Source organism: Zeus faber (genome assembly GCF_960531495.2).
Source record: "Zeus faber genome assembly, chromosome: 8".
Lineage (NCBI taxonomy): Eukaryota > Metazoa > Chordata > Actinopteri > Zeiformes > Zeidae > Zeus > Zeus faber.
Window position 1 is genome coordinate 6,126,279 of NC_137195.1, and position 8,205 is coordinate 6,134,483.

Here is an 8,205-nt window from a genome sequence, read left to right on the forward strand (position 1 = left end):
ACCCTGCGAGTACTTTTACTTCCTATACTTTAAGTACATCTAAGCGCGAGCAACTGTCTCTGCGCGGCTCCGAGTAGTTCTCCCGCCGCCACCTCCACCTCAGTTTCCGGCTCCGCCTCCACCTCCACCTCCGCCTCCAGCTCCACTTCCACTTCCGCCCCCCCCCCCCCCCCCCCCACCTCCAGCTCCACTTGCTCTTCCGCTTCCACCTCCACTGCCACCTCCACCTCCACCTCCAACTCCACCTGTTCCACCTGTTCCACCTGTTCCACCTCCACCTCCCCTTCCACCTCCGGCTCCAGCTCCACCTCCACCTCCACCACTGCTCCGCTTGACTTCTGCTGCTTGACTCATCTTCACATGAATTTATGTACTTTTCGAGTCTTTCCCTCTGACGCTGACTCAGCCTGGCGATGAATCCATTTGACTTGATCTTACGTTCCCCACTCGTGTGTGTTTACTTCCTGTTCGTGTGTGTTTACTTCCTGTTCGTGTGTGTTTACTTCCTGTTCACTGACCTCTGCCCCCATCATCTGCCTTTCCCACGGGGCTCTGTTTGCACTGTGTCACCACCCGCTGGCATTTCCGTCTTCTATCATCCATCCTTTCGGTCTTTTGTTCCTTCTTTCATTCGTTCTTTATTCCTTCCTTCCTTCCTTCCTTCTTTCCTTCCTTCCTTCCCTCCTTTCTAACTTCCTTTCTTTATTTCTGTGGCAGTTTCGCCGACCACATGCCAGCCAAGTGGTGTGTTCAGGGACCTCCGGCACAGAGACACAGACGACGGGGTTGTGCAAAACACCGCTTTACTGATAGAACAAGGGCTCCTCTCCTGAGTGAGTGTGGGGACGGGGGTTTTACCTGCTGCACGTCAGACCAACCAACCAGCAACAGGTGTGCAGCCACTCTGATACCGGGTCCCAATTACCTAGACCCAGGACAGGTGTGGCTGCTCAAACCACACCACACCTTCCTTTCTTTCTTTCCTTCTTACTTTCTGTCTTTATTCCTTCTTTCTTTCTTTCGTTCTTTTGTTCTTTTGTTCTTTTGTTCTTTCGTTATTTCTTTCTTTCTTTCCATCTTTCTTTCTTTCATTTGTTCTTTCTTTCTTTCTTTCTTTCTTACATTCTTTCGTTCGTTCATTTGTTCTTTTTCTTTCTTTCTTTCTTTCTTTCATTCTTTCGTTCGTTCATTCGTTCTTTCTTTTGTCCTTTTGTTATTTCTTCCTTTCTTTCTTTCTTTCTTTCGTTCTTTCCTTCTTTTGTTCTTTCATTATTTCTTCCTTTCAATCTTTCATTCTTTCTTTCAATCTTTCATTCTTTTGTTGTTTCGTTATTTCTTCCTTTCTTTCTTTCTTTCGTTCATTCATTCGTTCTTTCTTTCTTTCTTTTGTTCTTTTGTTATTTCTTCCTTTCTTTCTTTCTTTCTTTTTGGCTTATTTCTGGCAACTACAGGTTAACCTCTCTCCTCCTACTTGTTCTCGTACACTCCTGAGCCTTTCAAACCCTCCGGGCTGTTTGCTCCGTCTGTCCCCTTCTATTTATTTTTTTTTTTGGTTGTTTTTTTGTGTTTTTTTTCCTGCCTTCCTCTGGCAGTCACTTTTATTCCCATCAGCTGATGCTGTTTGCTTCCTGCTGGAGCTAAAGCAAATTGACTCACTGGCTTTCGTTTAGGCTTGTTCTCGTATACCTGCCAAAGCGCATGTCGACAAACAGCCATCCCTCCTCCCTCCTGCCCCGTACCACTCCAAAATCAACAGCCTTTTATTATGCCCCCTTCTTTTTTTTTTTAAAAGCTTTAATGTCACTGTAGTGTCACAAACTTATGGAGGTGGGAGCTGCTTTTAACTCTGTGACTTGGCCCGTGTTGAGTCTGGAATGCGAGGAACGATCAGGGCACGAGTCCATGAAGCTGGATCAACAAACCAGAGCTGGGACATCGAGTTCTGAGCACAACGCTGACGTGTCTGCTCTTTGAATGTAGATAGATAGATGGATCGATAGATGGATTGATGGACAGATAGATACATGGATAGATAGATAGATAGATAGATAGATAGATAGATAGATATGATGTATTTACCTCTGGAAGGGTATTGCAGTGTCACAGCAGATCACATAAAAAATAGGCAATAATAATAATTAGCAAAGCAATAGAATAAAAGTATTTAAAAGTAAATGGCAATATGAAATTGCAGAGTTGTGCACAACAGGAATGAGTGGTGTGTGTGTGTGTGTGTGTGTGTGTGTGTGTGTGTGTGTGTGTGTGTGCACATTCTTGTTTTCCAGTTAATTTCTATGGTGGGAACAGGCCAGAGGGTTAGGATCTCTGCTTCTTTCCCACCCCCCCCCCCCCTCTCTCTGTTTCATTAAACTTGGTTGGCAGCTTCACGGTCATGTTTCAGGAAGTGTTCCCTGCTCGACCAGTTTGTAGTCAACTGTAGATTTGACTTTTATATGTTGAACTAATCAACTGAATTATAATAAACACATCAGTTTAAACGGTTGTTATTATTATTATTATTATTATTATTATTATTATTATTATTAATAATAATAATAATAGTTAATAATAATATTTTTAATCTCTTGTGACTGTCAACCTCTGCTGTTGTAACATTTGAATAATAAAGTGTTATCTTATCTTATATTCACAGATATGTGTTTTAAAGGGCTGTAGAAATAGTCAGTTTAGGATATAAAACAATAAAATATTAAAGGATTATTAATTAAACAATCGGGTGCAGATTACAAAGGGCATCAGATTCACCAGGAAATACCATAAATAGAATAAAAAATCCAGGTATGACAAGAACAAGGAAAGGGAACAGAATTGTGACCGTAGTAAAGCAGTACTAGTGTTGTATTTGTACAAGGTATTCCCAACGGTGTTTAACTAAGAGCTTTCGGGCGGAGTCGGGTTACTGACCCATATCATTTCTGTTGAGGAGGAAAGTACCAAAACATTGCCTGCCAGTCAAACGCATTACAGTAATCCTGAAAAAAAAAACCAATAAACCTACAAATCTGCATAAGCGCTGGCAAACAAACAAGAATGTCAATTTGGCTAAATGAAACCGAGAGAAGTTCCCGTCGAGGCCTGAAATAGTTGTTCTGTCGGAACACGTCGGGGAAGGTGCGGAGGAGCCTGGAGCGCTGCCCCGACCGAGCCCAAAACCCAGAGCATCCACCAGCTGAGTCGTCCTGGTATTTCAACAAACTGGTTCTTTGTGTTGTGCGACAACACGACTGAAGACGCTCAAATACACAACGTCTGAGACGAAATCAAGGTCCTTCCATCCTGCCCCTCGGGAAATGCAGGGTGAGGGATGGGAAGCGAGAGGGAGATTAAATAAAACACTGTTTGTCTGTCTGTCTGTCTGTCTGTCTGTCTGTCTATCCAGTTCCATTCTGGCCCTGTGGAAATCAAGGGGATGAGAAGCAAGATGGGGATATATATACAGTATATATATGCAGTAAATATATACAGTGTATATATCTATATATCTGTCTGTCTGTCTATATATCTGTCTGTCTGTCTGTCTATATATTCATATATTTATATATATATATATATATATGTGTGTGTGTGTGTGTGTGTGTATATATATATATATATATATATATATATATATATATATATATTTGTCTGAAAGTCTGTCTGTCTATATATATATATTTATATATATATATATGTATATATGTCTGATTATCTGTTTGTCTGTTTGTTCATATATGTCTGTCTGTCTGTATGTCTGTATGTCTGTATGTCTGTCTGTCAGTAGCACTGAGTTAACTTGCAGTCACAGCCCAGTAGTATCAGGGGTGCAGCAATAATGTTCAATGGTTCCACAACAGTATTTCAGAAAAGTGAGAATTACAAAAATACATTTGTGTTCTTCTTTTATTTTTCTTTTATTTTTTTAACTGAGCCTTCAAGCGTGTGAGCATGTTTAGATGTGATGGACCCGATCTAGAGTCTTTCTCCAATCCACCTCACGTTCACCGCGAAACCACAATTCTCTAAAGCAGGAGAATTTTAGAGCTCATTAGAATTACACAACGTCCGATACCGATTCCGATTGCGATTAAAACAACACCTTCAAAAAGATAACGAATAACTCCTCTTTCCTTTTCCTTATTATGAATGTCTTCACAATTACGTGTGATTAGGAATAGCTATCTCATTATACCTTTGCTGTTGTTCACCTCATGTCAAGACTAACTCTGCACCTAAAGTGTCAATTTAGAACCGTCCCTGAATTTATTTTTAGGAGTATTTTTTATGCAACAAATTAAATAGATTTCCTTAAAAAATAAAAAATAAAATGTGTTTAAAAGCTGTTTTGAGCAGACCTCTGTGACTCCTTGAGAGGGTCTGTCATGTCAGCCTCACCTCTATTTCAGGCAGACGCCCGGCCACCAAACCGATTATGATGTAAACCGGCAGCCTGCCCTTTATAAAAACTGCCTTCTTCCCGAAATTTGTGATTGATAAGTGTCGTCGGCATCACCGCGACAGCATTTTCTCCCACCGTTGGAGAAACCTGCCCACAACACAACAACCAGCTTCCCACTATAGATGATGGTTCTGAAACCGGACGGCTCCCGGGCTGCCATCGCCCCGATACCTTTATCGATGACGATGCCATGAGATTGTCTTTATATGGGACCCGTTGCAAGCTGAGAACGCGCACGTGACCGGGCGGGCCGCGCCCCTGCGTGAGGCTGGTCGACGGCACAACGCCGACATCTCCTTCTGATGCGACCGCTCCTGCTGAGCGACCGAGCCACCTTGAACCTTCTTCCCCGTTAGTCCAAAGAGCAGCACGGGTCTATTATCTCTTTTCTTGCTGCACCCAGGAAGCGCCCGCCCGGACGCTTATCTTTACATTCCTTTCAATCGATCCACGGATGGATGGGCGGAGATTAAACAGTGAGTCAGTCCACGCCTTGTTCACCTAGCCTGCCAAAGCACTCCTTAAAATACATCGCAACTAGCACTGTAAAGGAAATTAAAACTCTGCTGCGCGCCACCCACCAGGATGTTTACCATGTTATTAAGGCGCTGATCCGCTCGGCAGAGAGATAATGAACAGTAAGGAAGCACGTTGCTTTCAACCTGCCTCTGCAAACCACACGAGTATGAAAACATGCAGCATGTTAGCAGAGTGCAGAGTGTCTGTCCGCATGCATATAAATTTTCATATCTTCCACTTGATCCTAAGCTTGAGTGTATATTTCCAGTTTTCTGATAATCCTCATGTTTGCTGCATATTGCCATTTTCATTTTTTTTCTAAATAGGCAATAATAATAATAATAATAATAATAACAACAACAATAATAATAACAATAATAATAATAGTAATAATAATAATAATAATTATAATTATTATTATTATTATTAATAATAACAATAATAATAATAATAACAAAAACATCATAAATGGTATTATTATTATAACTATAATAATTATTATTATTATCAATCTATGATTTTAATAATAATAATAATAATTATTATTATTATTGCCTATTTTGATGCAAGCTGTTGTTACACTGCAAATTCCCTCTGGGATCAATAAGCTACCTATCCATCCATCCATCCATATATCTATCTATCTATCTATCTATCTATCTATCTATCTATCTATCTATCTATCTATCTATCTATCTATCTATCTATCTATCTATCTATCTATCTGTCTATCCATCCAGCCCTCTATCTATCTACAAATATCAAAATGCACATTACCATAAATATCTAAATAAACAGAAGGTGACCTGAACTCCAAACTGTATAAAGTCAAACCTGACACGCTTCTTCACAATGTAAAGCAACATTTTTTTTTCTATCCTTAATTATTAAAAAAAAAAAAGCAATAATGCACTGAACAATAGTTTGGGGGAAAAAAAGAAGTCGATTATTTATGCCCAGACATATGTGGTTTACTCATTAGGGCTTCAGCTACCGGTGAAGTAAATTGCTTTTAATTTCATATTTATTTTGGATATTCCCTCTGTGGAGTTGCACTCGCATCTAATCATCGCTCCTCCTGATTTGGTGTCTCGGTGAAGCAAAAAGCAGGTGAGGAGGAGGAGGAGGAGGAAAGGGCTCAGCAGCTTGGTGAGGCCCGGGTCAACAATAGAGCTCGGGACCGATGCCGGGACGACCGTTCCAGTTCTACAGAGTGACGGAAGAGTCATGAAGCCCCGACCTGCCTGGTTCTGTCTGCTGCTCAGAGCTCAATGCATCCACTTAAAAAGCACCTTGTGTGTGTGAGGAATTCCTCCCTGTCTAGATATTGTGCAGAGAATTTCTGTTTTGTATTTTTCCGTATTTTTATTTATTTTATTTTTTTTGTATTTTGGGATATTTTAAAAATGTATTTTTACTTTACTTTTTATTGTATTTCACTTTATTTTATTTTTAATTATTTTTTGTAATGCTAGTCATCTGTAGAAACGCACCAATCCTCACCATGACAGATTCCTCTACAAGTATGTGCCTTGCTCAAAGGCACATCAAATAGGAATAGTTTGGGCTACTTTACCACTGTAGTGGTTGTCGAACTCAGATCAATTTACATGGTCTTATTTCTTAAAATATAAAAGGAAGAACATGTTTATCAGTTGAAAATAACTTGATCTAACCCATGCTCAAGTGCATTTTGCTTTAAATCAATAGTAAAAACCTTTTATTGCACTTTTATTTTTTTAACTATCAAGTAAAGAGCCAGCAAAACCGAATTATATCCATGAAGCTAAAACAAAAATGAAACATCAGTCCATTATGAAACAGACGGACTGGACATGTCTCTTCCATGCGGGGTGTGGCTCAGTATATTCATGCTGTAGGAACATGGTCGATACTGTTATTATGTGATGGAAGAACATGACTCAGTATTTGGACGGTTGCTGCTCATCTCCAAGGGAATTTTGTTTTGAAATCCAAAGCGAAGTTCCCTGCTGCTTTGTCTCAACCAAACACAGCCGATGCTTAAATTACATTATTTATTTTTATTTATTGTCTTATCTATTTTTATTATCTCTGTTCAGCCATTTTTATTGTATTTTTCTTTTTTTTTCTTCATTTTATTAACATCTTTCTTCATGTTACTTACTGTGAGTTTTATAATAATAATACTAATAATACTAATAATACTAATAATACTAATAATACTAATAATTATTATTATTATTATTTTTATTATTTATTATTATTATTATTATTATTATTATTATTATTATTATTATAATAATTCAGATTACTTTCGCTGACCGCTCTCCCTGATCGCTCTCATTGATCACTCACACTGACCACTCTCATTGATCACTCAGTAATCGCTGTCATTGATCATCCTGCTGATCGCTCTCACCGATCGCTCTTGTTGATCACTCTCGCCGATCGCTCTCATTGAGCGCTCCCGCTGACCGCTCTCACTTTTTGGGCGTTCACGTAACGGGCGTGCGGAAAGCATCTCCCGTTCACCACTCAGTGACGGGCACCGAGTGAGGAAATATATCGAGAGAAGCGGATCCTTTTTTGGATCTACAAAACGATCGGCAGTTTCATTACTTTTGGCATCGATTCGCCCGCCCCTACAATGCAGCCCGTTCCGAACGGGCACGTTCTGAACCGTGTTGCATGTTGTGAAATTCTGAAAATGTATTACCGCATTTTACCGGATTTTGAGTGGTTTCCTCTGGCCTGATTTTTTTTTTACCACAAGGGGAGAGAGTGTTTTAATACTTTGCTCACAGCTCTAACTACAGCCATTGTGTACATGGAGGGTTTTTACGCCGGATGTTGCAACATTTCGGACGCATCTGCGAGGGAATACTAAACCGGTTCACATGACCACAAGCCGCTACGGCTTGATGAGCTACCGTCACACACCACGTTAGACACCACTGTTGTCTGTTATTATAAAAGATACAGTCAACAGCAGCCAGCGTGGGATATAGATATTATGATAATTATAACTTTGTCCCTTGATCCTGTTAAAAAAAAAAAAAAAAAAAAAAAGGCTTTGACAGACAAAAACAAAGGCTGATAGGTATGGAAATGTTTGTGATCCGTTTTTTTTAAAAGGTTTGACAATGAGTAAAACTGACTTACAGATGGACTGAACGGATAAGATGAGATAAAATAAAATAAGACAACAAAACATAACATAACGTATGATGACAAAACATAACCTAATA